This window comes from Silene latifolia, chromosome 2 (genome assembly GCF_048544455.1).
Source record: "Silene latifolia isolate original U9 population chromosome 2, ASM4854445v1, whole genome shotgun sequence".
In the NCBI taxonomy this organism is placed as follows: domain Eukaryota; kingdom Viridiplantae; phylum Streptophyta; class Magnoliopsida; order Caryophyllales; family Caryophyllaceae; genus Silene; species Silene latifolia.
Window position 1 is genome coordinate 150,034,721 of NC_133527.1, and position 16,222 is coordinate 150,050,942.

The 16,222-nt window shown below is 39.5% G+C and overlaps 1 non-coding gene across 1 annotated transcript; it reads left to right on the plus strand.

Annotated features, from left to right (window-relative positions):
- The first annotated feature begins 579 nt into the window (after positions 1 to 579).
- On the plus strand, positions 580 to 686 carry LOC141644723 (small nucleolar RNA R71). The gene has a single exon (XR_012544333.1). It is a non-coding gene; the product is annotated as a small nucleolar RNA R71 (small nucleolar RNA).
- The last annotated feature ends 15,536 nt before the right edge of the window (positions 687 to 16,222 follow it).

Below are 16,222 nucleotides of genomic sequence, written 5' to 3' on the forward strand. Positions count from 1 at the left end.
TGAAAAAGGGTCTTTGATTTTGGTTTCTCATGGGAGGTGGGGTGTATGTTGTTTGAGGATTTTGAACATTTTGGCTTTTGTATGAGAGATTTGGATGAAACTTGGTGTTTTCATTGTAATAGTTGGAATAAGGGGTACCACTCTTTTATGATTGGAAAGCATTCACTTGTTCATTTGTTCCCCTACATTCACTTTGGTCATGTCCCAAAGTTCCACAATTCTCACATATCCCACTTGGGATTGATGAGGATGTCGTCATGGCATTAACATGATGCTTTGGTGATTTTGAGGCTTCTTCAAGTCTAGCCATAGCTTGTTCAAACTTCAAATTGATTGTGTCAATGTGAGCACTAAGTTGAGCACCCAAATTGAGTAACGGAGTCCACTTCATGCCTTCCTCCTCTAGTAGCCTTGCGAGGTCTACTATATTGTGAGTTATGGACCGCTATTTCCTCAATCTTGTTCCATGTTTGATTGTCATCAACTTCGGTGAACATTTAATTTGATCCCATGTTGAGAATGTTCCTTGAATCTTCATATAGACCGTTCCAAAATTGTTGTACCAAGAACCACTCGCTAAGTCCATGGTGAGGACATGAGCGACAAATTCTCTTGAACCGCTCCCAAGTTTCATACAAAGATTCTTCATCCCTTTGCTTAAAATCCGTAATTTGAGCTCTTAGCATGTTAGTCTTTTCTGGTGGGTAGAACTTTTTGTAGAAAGCTAGAGCCAACTTCTTTCAAGAATCAATTCCGAGAGTGGCCTTATCAAGGCCCTTCAACCATTGTTTCGCGGTGCCGATTAGAGAAAAAGGAAATAAGACCCATCGAATTTGGTCTTGAGTCACACCGGTTTGAGAAATCGCATCACAATAGTCACAAAAGGTTTCCATATGAGAATGAGGGTCTTCACTAGGCATCCCTGTGACACCCCTCGATAGGGCATCCAAATTAAAGCGGAAAATACGAAATTTTTAAAACCTTTAAAAGCTTAAAGTGTGAAATCCACCATAAGTTATCAAACGAAAATGAAAGTAAGATAATTAAGTTTTACAATTTAAAACAAGTGCGTTGGGGAAAAGATATCCCACGAATAAACACAAGTCTAACGATAGGTGAGTTTAAGCAAACTATAACTAAGGTCCAAGGGTCAACGTTCTCGCTAGCTCACACGTCTTCCCCATAATCTGCATCACAAACCTGTCATTCATGTAAACATGAACGCCACAGTCAGTGGGGAGTAACTCAGGGTTCTCCCAGCCACAATATGTCGAAATGCACATAAGCAAGAACTTAATTAAACATATTGATCAGGCATCATACTTGAATAATAATGAACAAGGGAATATAACGATAATCATAACGAGATAGGCATATTGCATTCTTAATGAGATAGGCATCGAATCATATGAAGAAGGTAAGTAACGGATCAATTGAATAGAAAATACATGGATAAAAACCATAGCCATTACTTTGAAAACCTCTTAACAACCATAGCACGGGACGTGGCTACTAATGTCACATTCATACTTATGGCTTGCATCTCACCATAAGAACGGATGGGAACATCAATCCCGGCGATCATATCGCAACTAGGGGCTTGCATCTCACCACTAGTATCCGATAGGACCAAGACTCTCGCAAACAATCATAGAAGACGTGAACTCTCGTATATAAGAGCACACCAATGACCGTAACAAGCAAGACATTTACAAAGGATTGACTCAAAACAAGACAAACCCCTAGACTCCAACCTCCTGGTAGGACGACGCTCATAATACGGTCCTAGTCTAAATCTGGCCAGACTTTCGGGATGGACGACACCCGATTCGACATACAATCCCAAATCGTATCCAAGACTCGATCCATGACACCTAGCCGTGCCCCAAGGTCGAGTAACCCCAAATTGGAACAATGGTACCTAGCCGTACCCCAAGATCCGAAGAGGCGGAAGGAAGATAGCCCAACTCGGAAACAATGGCACCTAATCGTGACCCAATGTCCGAGGGCAAATAAATAAGGAATGTCAAGTAGTCACACAATGTAAACCGTCACACTCGGGTCACAAATACGAGTAACAATGATTTGCATGATCATAACGTAAACAATTCATGTGAAGCATGTATAAACATAAGAGTATAATGATTACCAGGTGCTCTCTGCCGGCGTGGGCACCGGCTGCCGGCCCACCGGCAGAGGATTTATGCTAAGGTGAACAAGGTCAAAAATAGAGGAAGGTGTATTCTCTGCCGGTCCACCGGCTGCCGGCCCACCGGCAGGGAATACAAGCCAAGGTAAAACAAAGCCAAAATAGATGAAAGTGTATTCTCTCCGGTCCCAATTTGCCGCCCGCCCACCTAGCAGGGAATACAGTCAAGGTAAACAAGGTCAACAATGCTCAATGTGTATTTCTCGTCGATCGGGTCGCCGCCCACCGGCAGGGAATACACCTTATAGTCAAACAAGCTTAACTTTGTACATTATGTATTCTCTGCCGGTTGACCGGCTGCCCCCACCGGCAGGGAGTACACCCTATAATAAAAGACATCAAATTGCATATACTCGCTGCCGGTTGGGTACGCCGGCTGCCGGCCCACCGGCAGGGGATCACTATACACGCAAATTCCATTAAACAACCATCTAAAGTCTTCCAATTTCAACCATCTTAATTTCAATCATCTTATACTCCTCTAATATGATGAACACATGGAAAATTACTACATTCAAGATGTAAATAACATATGGGGTTGATTATTAATCATTAAAGTGAGGTCTAATTATGCAATTATGAGGGAATTCTTTTAAGACAAAACTCATATTTCACCATCTTATCACAAGGCATGAAAATTACTCATTAACATGTGGAAAACATCATACAAGTATTCTACTCAACACCAAATCACTATAGGTCATGAAAGATACCAACTTTAACATTTATATGCATCCAACCACACATAAAACACACAATTTTGACATGTAAGTCGAGTAACCCATCACCATTACCTTTTTAGCTCTTAATCTCTAATGTAATCGTCTCACAAGCAAGAATCCACTTCCGGGTCAACTAACCTTTCTCCTAAATATAAGAAAACACAAATTAAGACTAAAAATCGAAACTAGAAAAAGGATATCATGAGTAAAATGGGTCGACAACCCCATTTATGGAGGAAAGATAGTTCTTTTCTTACCTAGAAAGAAGGAGGGCGATGAGAGGAAGAGATAGACGCGAAAATCACTTGATTCGGATAAGAATTGAGCAAGTTATGGTGTTTTGAAGATTTGTAAGAGGAGAGTATGAAAATGGTGTTTGTTGTTGAGGGTGAATGCTGAAAAATTGAGTAGGAAGATGTAGTTAGGGTTTCCCTCATTATTTTGATGAGGAAGGAGTAGTAGGTGAGTCCATTGGTCATACTAGGCCCAACAAGCAAAATTGAGTCGATATACACTAGCGATTACGTCACAAGCCCACTACAACTCAAGACGGGGAATATTATTATTATTATCATTATTATCCGACCAAAATATTTATTTTGTATAACTTAAGCTTTAAAAATATAATATTTACAAAAATCATGTTTAATGATGAGATTAATTAAATTAAATAATTTAAAATATAAATAAGACAATAGAACGGTTAATTGAATTATAGATGTCAAAATGGAAAATTCGCGGGTGTTACAATCCCCCCAAATTGGCTCCTTTCGACTAATTGGATAAAGGCGGATTTGGCAATAAAATTTCCGGTCAAATGTTGTGGTGTGGGAGTACTATTGGGTAGGTTCTCCTCAGTGGGTACGGAATGTGATGAAAATTTAGGCATGGTAGGTTGATTTTGTGGGGTATTTTGTGTTGGGTTCTCCTCACCTTCTCTTGCAAAAGGGTTGATGAACTCAATAGTTGGTTGAATATCCACTACCTGACTAATACCTCTCAAATTCCTCCTAGCAAATCTCCTATTGTTTGTCAAGGTTCTTTCAATTTCATGATCAAAAGGTAACAAATCACTTTGTGACCTTCTAGACATACAAAATATCAAACAACTCGAAAAGAATTAGAACAAACCTTGAGGAGTTTTACTTCCCCAAGGCAAAGAAAGACACAACTAATATCAATATAAGAAAATCTAAATCAAGTTAACACCGTCCCCGGCAACGGCGCCATTTTTTGATCGGTCCGTTTCGTGTTCACAATTTAATAGATGTTGTCGTTGGGTCACGTCCGAATCAAAACACAATTTATAACTTCACAAACAACTCTACAATTAGTAAAGAGGCAAGTAAAGGTCGGATCCCAATGGACGGGAATTGATATGAGATTTCTATTGAAACTAGTGGTGTCTTAGGGGTGTCACAATTTGGGTTGATGTAGAAGGTCACTAACTAAATAGCAATGAAAGTAAATAAGCAAGATGAATTAAAAGGGTTGTAAACAATTGATAAAAAGCACTAGGGTGTCATGGGGTCATAGGGGAATCATGGGAATTGATCATACAAACATGTTCTCAAATTATAAGCAAGCAATTATTGTTGTGATGGATTGAGTTGGGTTATATCTTACAATCCTAAGAAAGTTTGGGTCCCGTAGCCGAATCGATTAGATTGTATAACACCTACAAGTCGACTTAGTCTTCCCTACTCAACAACATGCATGGTCTAATGAGACTGGAGTTGGTTTATGTCTTACAAGTCTCATTGAAAAGATAGGTGATGGGTAAAAAATGCAAAGATTCATAGGCTCACATTTCATCAAACATAACATGTGCATGAGTTGAGATCAAAACAAGCAAGCAAATAAACCATGAAAGCATATTAATTTAAGCATGAATCATTCCCCATGTTGGTTTCCCCTAATTACCCATTAACCCTAGCTAGGTCACTACTCACTCATTATCATGTTGATCATGCTAGCAAGGTTGTCAATCATATCAACAAAAGGAAACATGATGAACAAATGAAAGTAATTAACAATAATTAAAAAGGGATTAAGAGAATTATACCTACTAATGATTCCAATAATAAAGCAAAGATCAAAAGAAGTACTTGATGCTTGATTGAGAGGTTGTCAATCTCCCAATAATAACCCAAATAATCTTCAATTACCTGAAATAAAGGATGAACAAAAGAGAGATTAAGGAAATAAAACTTGTATTAAAACTTGATTAATTGTTGATTACAATACTAAAGAGAGATTTGATTGATATTAACTACTCTAATTATTGATAAGAAGAACATCCTCTTCTAATTAGACTAATGGGGTATTTATAGTGGAAATTAGGTGGATGCACTAGGGTTAACTAAGGGCTAAACTAGTAATTACACTTTTTAGATTGAGCAGGGAGAAGCCGGTATTTTTCGAAGGAAGGGCTTCTTTCTTTGTAACTTGGAGAAGACGAAATTTCGTTGTACTGGAATCCGTGCGTATTGGAGTCGGGATGGGCGGATTCAGGCAGGGGAAGACGGGCGTCTTCGGGGGAATCCGGGCGGATTCTGTGGCTGCTGTCCGGGCGTCTTTGAAGGAAGACGCACGGATTGTGCTTGTGGAGGACGGGCGGATTCAGGGCAATCCGCTCGGATTGTAGCTCAGCATGGTTTCTTCTTCTTTTCTTTCCTTTTCTTCATAAAAATCCTTGGGGATTTCCTTGGGGATGCAAGGATCCTTTCTCAACATTGCTCATCTACTATCATAAGTACAAAGGCCTTCTAATCTTGTCTCTCCTTGATGCTTGGTCATTGAATTTAATCATTTAGTCTCGTTTTGCCATTAAAATGCAAGATTTGCACTCCTTTCCTACCAAGGGATCAAAATCTCAAAGAATATGCAAAACAAAGAACTAAAGACAATAAATGACCCAAATATGCACTAAAAAGCATGGGAACAAGGCTAATTCAGGGGCTAAATATGCGCTAATTATGGTCACATCAGTGGTGAGAGAGAGAGTCATCTTACATTTTTAATGAGCAAATTTCAGAAAAAGATAAGGAGGAATGGAAAATCGGTGAGAGGGTATGTTATTGCAAGAAAAAGAAAAGAAAAAGAAGAAAAGGGAGCTGAAGACGCCCGTCCCGAGGCCTGGACGCCCGTCTAGGACCCACGTCAGAAGAATGGTTGGCACTGTAGCAGAAGACGGACGGATTCTTCACAAGCCGCCCGTCCTGGAGAAAGACTACGTATTCTTCGCGGGACGCCCGTCCCGTATGTCACCTAAAAACAAGATTTTGCGCTGCACCAGAAAACGGGCGGATTTAATCCAAGATGCCCGTCTTCTTCCTGCTCTCAACTGGGAAAAATCCCTGCATTAGAATCCGCCCGGATTCAGGCCAAGACGCCCGTCTTCTATTCTCACGAGACGCCCGTCCCGAAAAGAATCCGCCCGGATTGTCCCTTTTTCTCGGATAAACCCGACAGGGCCCACCCTTATCCGCTCGGATTCCCCCTTTCTTCTATATAATCACCCCCCTTCTCCCTCATTTCTTCACCTTATCAAACCCTAAAACACTCATCCTCATCCTCAAAATCACACCCCTCCTCAAAAACATTCACTTCCCCCACATTCAAATGGCGCCATTGATGAACCTCAAGGGAAAGGCCAAGAAATTGGTTGAATCCACCGGAAAGAAACGCAAGGGATTGACCTCTTTAATGCCACGGGAGGTAGTGCTACCAAGGAACTTCCAACCCATAATGAGGGGAGGAATTGAACAACTTGACTACTTCCAAGAGGTGCTATTTGAATCCGATGACCACCGCAAGAACTTCGTCAAATTACTAGGTAAGAACTACGAACCCACTCAATTCGTAGATACTAAGGTGTTGGAAATCCTTAAGATAAGGTACCCTACCGAGATGTTCTTTAATGGTCTTGGCATTGGGAAACTTTTCCATGCCCATGAGGAGACGTACCTTAGTCTCACCCTTGAATTCTTGAGTAGCCTTCGCATTGTAACGAATACCCACACCAATGTAGGCATGAAGTTTAGGTTGTGCAACCTAGACCATCATCTTTCACTCGAGGAATTCGCCTACATTTTCGGTCTTGAAGTGCCCACCAATTATACCGAAAAACCCGATAATTTCGGTGTGGACCTTCTTTGGAAGGCTATCTCCGGGAGGGATTTTATCCATCCAAAGCAATGTTATACCTTCGCCATCCAACATCCGGTGATTCGATTCACCGAGCGCTTTGTGGCCGGTATCATCAACGGGAGGTACGAACAAGATAGGTGTACTCTCATCGATTTAACCTTTCTTGAATCCTATTTGAATGTTCGAGCGCGAGGCGTTATAACTTCAATACGCCACTTGAGATACTTACTAGGTTCAATGATTTTGCTCAAGGAACCACTCAACTAAAGACCTTCGTGATGGGAGGTCTAATTACTATTTTGGCCCACCACCTTTGTCCCGGGTTCAATGCCCAAGGGACCTATACTCCTCTTGAGGGGAGGACTTTGATTGATGAGTATACCATCTTCAACCATCACCGATGGTGTAACTACACTCGAGACGGGAGTGCAGAGTGGCACACCAAAGGATGCACTTCAATGATCCTTGAAGGTTGGAAGATACCGGGCATTGACCCAAGATTGAGCCCATATTCGCCTCCACCAATCTACCTCCTTGATATCCAAATTCTTGACAATCCCCCTCAAAGAGAAGAGCTGCACCGCTAAATACCTCGTGGAGCACCGGGAAGGCCTATTCGCCCACCCTCCTATGTACCTATCCCACCATACCCTACCCCATATACCGAATTTAGGCCGGCAATCCCCAATACCCCGGGAATTAATGATTTGATGGCACTCATGAATAGAGTGGACCTCGGGGTACATGAAGGGAGAGTCGATAACTACTTGGCCCTTTACCCCCAATACTATAACATGGCTCAACAAGGGTATATTGACCCCAATGGTCCTAAGCCCTCTTGGGCACAATCGGAGCTCTTGTTCCCTAATCAAGGGAACCAAGCTTGGGATCGCGACGGGGGAGGGCATTCTAGCCAAGGTGGAGGGTACTCGGGTCAAGGGGGAGAATTTGACCAAGGAGGGTATTGGGGTCAAGCAAGCGGGTATGACCAAGCCGGGAGTTCTCATCGTTATGGCTATGATCAAGATGAGGATGACGAGTGAAAGAGGCCTACCTCACCACCTCCATGTGTATAATACCCATCTCTCCCTCTCTCTTTTGTATAAACATTGCATTTAGTGTAGTTTTCGCATGCATTTGCATCATATTTCAATAGCATTAGTTAGCTCATGTAGTATAGTTTGCATTGTAATATATACCACATGATTAGATTATTTTGCATTGTAATATATCTCACATGATTCATGTAGATAGTTGCATATAGACTAAAATTCATGCACAGCCACTAATGACCAAACCTATTCCTTTTCTATACAAGAAATAGTGTTTAAATCGGTTTGGGGAGGTTTGATCATAGGTGACTCAAGCATTAATCATGCATCATATAGTATAGTATAGATTGCATTCATTTGTTATATATCTCATATAGAATTGCATTTAGTTAGAGCATGCATTCATTCATATCATATCATTGCATTTGTACTTTATTTCAAAAAAATCAAAAATCCAAAAACATGTTTTTCTTTTTCATTCCTACTCCTACATGTACATTGAGAACAATGTCAAAAATAAAGTGGGGGATGAGAATTTATATTCCAAAAATGCATAAAAATTGAAAAATTTCGAAAATTCACAAAAATATGTCTTATACTTTCATAAAAACAAAATCCATAAAAATTTGGAAAATTGAAAAATCCAAAAACAAGTTCATTTCCTTTTTAGTGTAGACTTGTATATATTGTTTGTATATATTATGTTTGTCTATCCTTGTTCACATTGATTGACTACGCCACATCCGAGACATGAGGATCATGAAGACCGCATGGTATGATCTTTCCAATCTCCTTTTTGCTCTTTATGTTAATGACTATGTGGCTTTATTTTGATTGATGCGGTATAACAATGTGAACTTAGGACTTGCATTTAGTTTATATGTCATATTAGTTGGTAGAATCACTTGCATTAGGATTTACATATTAGTTGCATCATGGCATATAGTTGCATTTAGATGAAATATTTTGAAAAGTGCCTAATTGAGAACTTTGACAAGAGCAACTAAGCCATTAAAAATACTTTTTCAACTTAAGACTTTGCCTACTAGAATGGTTGTAAAACACCCTAGATTGTGTCATACTAGTGTCTTTTGACCCATGACCCAAAGCCTAGTCAAGAGTTTGCATGTGAGTCACCTATTCCAACCCCGTGATGCGATGTGGACTTGGTTAACTTGTCTAGGTGACCTTGATTGACCTTGTGGTAAGGCAACCCAAAAATACTTTTCTATCAATAAGTTTGAAGTGCTCATTTCGAAAATTTTGTCATGTGGAAGTAATTTATTGCTAAGGAAACCTCAAATGTTATGAAATGTTGAAATGTTGAGAAATTTTAGTTGTTTTGATGGAGGCGTACCACTTCTATGTGCTTTGGAGAGGGATCCATTGAATTGGGCCCCCACACGGTTGTGAATTCAACCGCCCAGAGACAGAGTGACTATCACCCCGAAAAGCTATTGTCTAGAGGTTAACCGGTTGCCTAATAAGCGATTGGCGAAAGCAAAGGACACTAGTCCGGAAGGGACAAACCCCATCTTAAATTTTTGAAATGTGAAAGTTAAATGAGGACAATTTTGAATACTAGTCATATCCACCCTTGTTTATAAAGATTTGAGCATTTCTTTCCCAAAAAGCTTTTTGTCAAGCCACTTTGTCGAGCTTGGGACGATCCATGACCTTTACTTTTGTAGAGAATTCGAGACTTGTCATGTCATATGCTACTAGCATCATAGGGATCATCATTCCACCACCATCCGATCGCTCTTGACGAAAGCATTTGGAAATTGAGGACGAAAGTAGTCTAGTTTAACACCATTTGGAGGTGATTTAGTGCCATCTTCTTAGCCTTAGTAATTTGTTGAACTAGTATTTGTGACGGATTATATGCTCTTAAATTTGTTCTCTTTTAAGTTGCCTCTGCCACTTGATGAGGAAGTGCTATTTCTTTTGTAGATGCATCCATTACTTGATTTTGTGTGCTTTAATATTTGGATGTGTCGCCATTTTGGAAAGACCCACCTTGCCTTGCAAGAAGGCATCCTACCTCAGGGTTGTCTTATTGTGAGTTGAAGGGGCGGAGTGAGACCCGCTAATCGTCTCATATCGGTTATATTAGCAGGTTAGTTTAAATAAAGGTCTAGTTTTAGTCACCTCTTTACTCGGGACGAGTAAAGGTTCGGTTTGGGGATATTTGATGTGACCATTATTTGCGCTCATTTAGTCCCCTAATTGAGCCTATTTTGCATACTATTATAGCATTTCATGGCCATTTTATCCGTCAAAACCTTCCTATTTGCTTTTCTATCGCATTTTATATGTTTTGTAGGAAAGGAGATAATAAGGCGGAAATTCCCGTCTTTCGTGCATATTCGGAAGCTATTTGACAATATTTGATGGATTAGTATGAAGAGGAAGCGAGAACTAAAGATCAATCCCACAAGAATAAAATGGAAGTGAAGGAAAGGGAAGAATAGAAGAGAAAACGAGATAGCACTCCAATCCGTGCGGCTTCTCTAGAACCCAAAGCACATCATCCCATGGATCGACCTCGACTTACCGCTAACTAGTTGTATGTTGAGTATTATAAATGTGTTTTGATTGGGCGTACAACGACACGGCCACATCAGTAATTATACTAGACTAAAGGTACTTAAACCTAGCTTATGCGTTTCGTCGATGAAGATGACTTCCGGAAAAGTTGGGTCTGCCTCAATGAGGTTTCCACTTGTGTTAGCCTCGGCCCTAGCCCTCTTACTTGGTTCCTTGCTTCACAAGTTATAACCTTACCTTCTTAACCCAATTTAAAACCCAAATTTTTCTCATCAAAAAGCTTAAAAGGACAAATAAGCCTTAAATAAACAATGATAGAGTAGAAATCTAACCCGAAAAATAATGAAGTATTTTCGGATTTTCTAACCCTAGATATAAAAGTGTTGATTTTTGGAGTTTTTTAGTGTTCTGATGCTGAAAAATGCGCTTTGGAATGATGTTATATGGTTAAAAGGTATTTTGAAACCTTAAAATTGATGATTTGAAGATGGATTTGGTGATTTGAGGTGGAGTTGGTGAAAAGGAGATGATGTTTTGTGTTTGAGTGTTTTAGAGAGAGAGAGAGAGTGTGTATTCTTCAACCCGCCTCCTTCCCCATCATGCTCTTCCGTGTCATCTTCACCTGCAAAGCCAAACATTAATCTCACATTCTCTCTTTTATTCCCTTCGATACATTCATTAATCCTGCGGGTACACCAACGATATAGATTAATTCACAATCAAAAGGTATGAAGTTTGCTGTCATTTTTTTTAGATTAATGTTTGTCATGTAATTACTCCGTCCATCTTAGTGATATGTTTACATTTTCTTTATTTCCTTCTCACAAAATAAAGGAAGTGTAAATATTTCATTGGGACAGAGGGAGTACTAATTATTAATATGCTTATAATTTGGCCTGATTTTGTAGAGTAACTTGTGTATCATGTTTAATTAGGGTTTTACATATTGTATATACAGTGGATTTTTAATTTGTTGATAATATATGCTACTTTGCTTAACATGTCATATGATATAATATCCTTGTGAGGGTAGGCATTCAAATGGGAAAAATCTGTGATTATTGATGTGTTAGTGCAAGAAAATGTTGATTGATATGCTCCGTAAATTAATAATTATAGAGATTTTAGTTTCTGTTTAACATTATTCTATAAGCTTGATATATCTCAACATCTTTAAGGTATTAATTAGTGATTCTAAAACATATGAATATCATTATCATTGTAATGTTTAATCGATTCCTTGATTTTTTTTGTTCATTTTTTGTGAAGAAACCCAAAGTTCCACATGTGAGGGTTGTCCCACATTGATAAAAGAGGAGAAGAATTACCACTTTATAAGGCAAGGGGCTACTCCCTCTATAGCCAATTGGTTTTAGAGTGGAACCCTCTTGGGCCTACGTTGTGGACTCTTTCTCCTCCGTTTGGGTGCGGCCCAGGCCCGTTGTTGAATTTAACATGGTATCAGAGCATTAAGATCCTGGATTATCAAAAAAAAAAAAAAAAAAACAAATCATCAAAACAAAAATTCAATCAAACAAAAACCACAATGACCATCAACGGAGATGGAAACGGCAAAAACAAAATCGAACAGATTTTACCTTCATCACCACTATACTTGCATCTGAGTGATAACCCGGCTCAGTCATTGACTCAAATCATTTTCAATTGCGATAATTATGAGTTGTGGGTAGATGCGGTAAGGAACGGTCTCGACGCAACAAAAAACAAACTAGAGTTCGTCGAGGGTACCGTCAAGAAACCAGTGGTGGCAGAAGGACAATCGGGAAATCCAGGCCGTGGCAGAGGTCGGGGCCGCCGTGGTCGAGATGGCAGAGGTCATGGAGGTCGTGGAAGTCAAGAAAAGGTGAATGCTGCAAGTACGAAAGAAGGAAAAGCAGATTTCACAAATGAAGAAGTTGTTCAATTAAGAAGCTTATTGGGCAATAAAACCGAAGGTAGCAGTAGCAAAAACGATGCGTCAGGTAAAATAAAAACTCCTACTGTTAATTGGTTACTTGATAGCGGAGCCTCACATCATATGACAGGAAGGAGAGAATTACTTGACGGTATTTGGAAAGGAAAGCGATCCACAGTAGGATTGCCTAATGGATTGTGCATAGAGGCGAATGAACATGGCAGTGTGAAATTAAATGATAATTTCGTGCTCAAGGACGTACTTTACGTTCCGTCTTTAACCTGTGATTTAATTTCAATAAAGTAATTAATTACGGAAAACAATTGTGTAGTGACTTTTTATACTAATCATTGTACTATTCAGGACCAATCTACGAGGATGAAGATTGGGAAGGGTGTGCATAGCGACGGGGTCTATTATTTCAAGGACGAGCGTGATCATACGGTTGCAAGGACAAATACTAGTGGTGATGCTCGGTTATGGCACAAGAGGCTCGGACATCCGTCGTCTAGTATTTTACCTATTTTCTCAAATTTAGTTGGTGTTAATTTATCTTGGAATTTGGATGATATTTGTGACCCGTGTTGTCGGGCCAAACAAACTCGGTCTATTTTTAAGCTTAATAATAAAAGGAGTAAGGAATTATTTGCTCTTATACATTGTGATATTTGGGGACCTTACCACACCGCTAGTTTGTCGGGAGCACATTATTTCCTTACAATTGTTGATGATTATAGTCGGGGAGTTTGGGTTCATTTGATGCGAGACAAAGGAGAAGTGAGTCAATTAATGATTAATTTCTTCAAAATGACCACTAAACAATTTGGAAAAGATGTTAAAATAGTACAAAGTGATAATGGTTTGGAATTCTTGTCGGGAAATTTAAAGGATTATTATAACGAAAATGGCATGAAGTTTCAAACTAGTAACGTTGACACCCCGCAACAAAATGGAAGGGTTGAGAGGAAACATAGGAATATTCTTGAGAAAGCTAGGGCTCTACGGTTTCAAGCAAATTTGCCTTTAAAGTTTTGGGGAGAGTGTGTTTTGACCGCTGCGTATTTAATTAATCGAACACCCACCCGAATACTTGATGGCTTGACCCCTTATGAACTTATACACGGGGAGAAACCTAGCTACGAGAATATACGTGTTTTCGGAAGTATATGTTATGCACATAATAAAGAGAGACCCAAGGATAAGTTTAAGGAGAGGGGACGACGGTGTATGTTCTTAGGATACCCACATAGCAAGAAAGGTTGGAAAGTTTACGATCTTAAAACAAAGCAGCTATTTACTTCTCGTGATGTAGTATTTTATGAAAATGTACATCCCTTTCCTGGTGACGAGTTGCTTCAAAATCGTGATGATCATAATCATGCTGAAACACATTGCTTTGTGGAAGACATTTTAAGTGCCAATGATGAAACCAATGGTGAAGCCACTGTTCCAAAACCAAATGGCGAGCCTGTTTTGGATTCTGGACAACCAGAAACTACCACTGAAGAGCCATGGACCCGTGAAACAGAAAACAGCGAGGCCATGGACTCCACCGAAACGGCCACTGACTCGGCTAGAACAAATGCAGAGATGGACGAAACAGAGGCCGTAATGGGCAGAGGTGCACGAAATAAGTATGAACCGTATTGGAAGAATGATTATGTTTGCAAAACAGCGAGAATAATAGACCACGACGCAAAGCTTGATGCACACCCCGATCAGTCCACATCCAAAAATAAAGGTACTCGTTATCCTATATGTAATTATGTCACTACCAATTGCTTTTCTAAAAATCACAGGCATTTCTTGGCAAAAATTGATGCGATCCAAGAGCCACGAAATTACAGCGAAGCAGCACGGTCAAGTGACTGGAGGAAAGCGATGTTGGCTGAATTCGAGGCATTAGAAGCTAATGGGACATGGAAAATAGTTGACCTCTCCAAAGGCAAGAAACCCATTGGATGTCGATGGGTATATAAAGTGAAGTATAAAGCAGACGGAACGCTTGAGCGATACAAAGCAAGGTTGGTAGCACAAGGGTACACACAAATCGAAGGTATCGACTTCCATGAAACCTTTGCTCCGGTCGCAAAAATGACAAGTGTCCGATGTTTACTTGCCGTAGCTGTTGCAAAAGGGTGGTTAATTGAGCAACTTGATGTGAACAATGCCTTCTTGCACGGAGACTTGGACGAGGAAGTGTATATGAAAATGCCACCGGGTTTTAGCAAGGAAGGTTCAATGAAAGTATGCAAATTGATGAAATCTTTATATGGTTTAAAACAAGCTTCATGAAATTGGTTTGCTAAGTTATCGGATTCTTTGACGAGGTATGGCTTCATCCAATCTATGGCCGATTACTCGTTATTTACTTACAATAAAAATGGAGTATTCGTTGGTTTGCTTGTGTATGTCGATGACATGATTATTGTAAGTAATAATAAAACGGCCAGCATCCGACTAAAGTCTTTCCTTGATAAAAGTTTCGGAATCAAAGACCTTGGTCACCTCAAATATTTTCTCGGAATTGAGGTAGCCACTGGAAATAAAGGTTTATTTTTGAGTCAGCGAAAATATGCTTTAGAAATCATTGATGAAGCGGGCTTGAGTGGAGCGAAACCCATTGATACTCCAATCCAGCCGAACCATCAATTAGCATTAGCTGATGGTTATTTATTGAAGGACCCGATGCAGTATCGAAGGCTTGTAGGTCGGCTAATCTATCTTACTATTACGAGACCGGATTTGGTTTATGTTGTGCATATCTTGTCGCAATTCGTTCATGCTCCTAGAAAAGAGCACCTTGCAGCTGTACACCGTGTGAATTTAACATTTTTTTAAATCCATGTCGATCTTCTTTGTAAATTTATGAAAATTTGTTTTTAATAGGTTTTTTTTCCCGATGTTTATTTATAGGACAATTACAGAAATAGTTGGCAGAAATGGAAAAAAACTGTCAAAATTGCATATCTACGATTTCAATGTTTGCCTTGGTATGATTCACTTTCACCTTTAGGTAAGGAGTGATAACTCCAATAGTCTTGCCATTTTCAATCTCTATTTTACCATCATCAGGCAGGCATACTGTACATCTTTCGACTAATCGACTAATGTCATTTTAATATCGAATGGGGCTTTCTCCACAACCTTTTCCGGTCACTAGATGTTGGTGCTCCATCTTTTCGATTACGTTTCTTTTGAGTTTAGCGTAAGGTGGATGTTGTTGTATAAATGTTATTTTGATTGCCATAACTGTTTAATTTTTACATATACTTAGTGAATTATATACAGAATACTGGGCATTTATACTATGAAGTCGATGGCCGCTCATATTGGTTGCCGGATATTGTAAATTTAACTGCCATATGAGTGGGCTTTAAATTGGTTGCGAAGTTATCATAAATTTTAAAGTCGAGAATGTCATAGTGCTATGTTGGACAAATGAGTCATGTTTACTATGTGTTTTCGCATGTGTGCATCTGAGAGTGTTAGTATAGCTTCACAATATGCCTACAATAATGTCGCTCCATGAAGCGTATTGAAAGGTAGTAACTCCCATACCCGTAAATTGAATCCAAGAAAACTAAGATTATTTTTGTTAGGATAAAAGACTTATCATTCC